Here is a 2,638-nt window from a genome sequence, read left to right on the forward strand (position 1 = left end):
CCACTCCTGACCTCTCCAAGGCAGGGAGACCTAGCGCATATGTGGCAGCAGGCGTCACAGCTAATGTAGTGCAGGTCAAGACCTTCATTCAGAGCTCTTCACTGCAAAAGAAAGGACAAGAAATGCTTCCTCCTGTAGCAGTGAGTTCTGCAGGGCATGTCTGGCATTTGTTTTAGAAGCACTGCTCCTAAATGCAAGTGAGTGGCAGCCAGGACCCCAACTGAGTTCCCATCCCCACAGGGAGCCCTTCCTACAAGGCCTTTTGTGGTCTTCAGCCCTTAGGGTCCTTACCACCACAGGAGATGCTTTTGGATAGCACCTCTATGCTTTTCCCTGACCTCTTGCTGTCCCTTAGGTTTGTCTGATCCCAGCTCCCAGTTGCCAGTTGTTCAAGGTTACTCTCCAGTAGCTGGGGTTTTCATCCACTTCATCAAGGGGGTCCTTCTTCAAGTGAATACCCCAATCAGTGCCTGATACCCCATTCCACATCACTACATGTGATACCCCTCTCTCAGCATAGTCCAAGGTAGTCCTTAAACCCTAACAGGCAGGCAGAGAAACTGAGGCACACACAACACTAGAAGTACGACAAAGCAATCCCACTTTCCCTTTGGGCACTGAGGGCTCCCGGCCATTCTCACCCCTGTTCAGGCCTTTCTTCCATTTGGTTCCTCTCCTCTCAACGTGCCAATTTTTCTCTGATTTTTTATTGTAACAAGGGGACCCTAAACAGCACATTGCTCAGCTTGGCTCTAGGGAGGCTTCAGTCAGAAGCATTTTCTGCTTGGTAGATGCAGACTGCACCTATTAATACAACAGAGGATTCACTCTCTTGGCACCAAGCTCATGGTGACTCATGTCCATGTCTTTATCAAGGAGGTTGGGCAGGGTGGTTCCAGGAGCAATGGGCTGGAAATGGGCAGAGGAAATGGATACCTGAACAACTAAAAAAAATGTTTGCACCATCAAGATCAGCTACACCTGGGGCTGATAATGAACAATAGGGACAAAGGTGGTTAACCAAGAGTTGCCTCAGGGGAGGCCTTTCTGATTAATTCCCACAAAGCCCTGGGGTTTTCCTTAGTGAAACTATTGGAAACACCCTGTCACCATCTTTTTTTTTTTTTAAAGAAATATTACCTGTTCCAAGCCAAATCAGCCAAGTCAAGTCCAAATCCATGAGTCAGTCCAGAACCATAAGTGGCCCTACACCTGGGAAACATCCTCCACCCCCACCAGGGGCTTCAGATATTTCCAAAGTCTTTTGGCAGGCATCCTACATGCAGGCCCAAGCCCAGAGGCTTGGTGTTCGGATGCCCCCGAGTTTCGCCTGCCTTCAGCCATATAGCCGCAGAAGCAAGCTAGGGAGGAGCCTCCCATTTTCATAAAGTGGGCTTTAAGCCCCAGCACCTTGGCGGGTACTAAACCATACCAGAAGAACAGTTATCCTCAGGACCTCTTAAGGAAAACTGCCCTCATGGTGCTTCCCCTGCCCAGTCACCGTATAGCAGGGATAATGAAATCCAAAGGGACAGGAGCCAGTTGGGTATCTGTGCCTGGTAAGGGACTGACACAGTCTGCTTGCCCTCAGAAAGGATTGCAAAGCTGCATGGAGGCTTTTTACTTCTGGCAGGGAAGGGCCACGAAACATTTTTCTTTCTGCTCATATTTTGCCTGTAGAACATCAGGGTTGCAGAGACTGCTTTTGGTGTATGACTCCTTGACTTGAAAAGTGGCTTCCCTCTGCCCTCCTCTGAGAGACCAGCTTTGAAGAGCCCTGACTCCTGCTCCGTAGGCCTGATCTGCATCCAGAGCTTGACTCAGCGTAGCTATGTCAGCTGGGTGCACTAAGCCCAGTACAGCTCCACTGCGTACTGTCATCCAGGTATGAGATTACTAACAACGGTGCAACTACACCCTCTGCAGGGGGTTGTTCTTCAACTGGCACTGGCATATGTACAGACAGGAAGAAAACAGATAGCTTGAAATAATCTGACTGGGAACTTTCCTATAACATGTCAGTGGATGCTGCACTCATTAGCAAGTCAGTTCTTTAAAAGCCAGTTTAGTACAATGAGGGAATGCCATGCTGGAAATTCGGGGCAGGAAGGAGAGAAATGGACAAGGGTGTACACAAAACCCCAACCAACTTTCACAGAGTAAAAGCTGCAGCACAGTTCTAGCCACTCCACAGCAGATTATTAGCAGCCCAGAAATGGATGGCTACCAGGCAGTTTGAGAGAGCCCTGAACTCAATGGTCGGGAGTCATTTTCATGTGATGCATGGTTTGCCTAGCAGCAGGCCAGCGCCAGTTATTCAAATTCAGGCGGGAAGTCACCTTTCAGGTGGTCCTCAGGGACATAGAGCTGGACCAGGGCCTACTGTAGCAAAGCCAAGCTGGCTGGTTTTATGTTTGCCTATGGATGAGCTGCAAAACCAGACGCTTCGTTTCCTTGCTACCAGTCTACTGGGAGGTGTTGGGTGCTGAACACCTGGCAATCTGACACTTTCCAAGGCCCACACCATATTCAGAAGTGGTATTGCTATAATTCATAGTTTCATAGTTTCTAGGGTCAGAAGGGACCTGAGCAGATCATCTAGTCTGACCCCCTGCCATGGCAGGAAAGAGTACTGGGG

The sequence above is a fragment of the Crocodylus porosus genome, unplaced genomic scaffold, assembly GCF_001723895.1.
Source record: "Crocodylus porosus isolate Cpor-Errol unplaced genomic scaffold, CroPor_comp1, whole genome shotgun sequence".
Taxonomy (NCBI): domain Eukaryota; kingdom Metazoa; phylum Chordata; order Crocodylia; family Crocodylidae; genus Crocodylus; species Crocodylus porosus.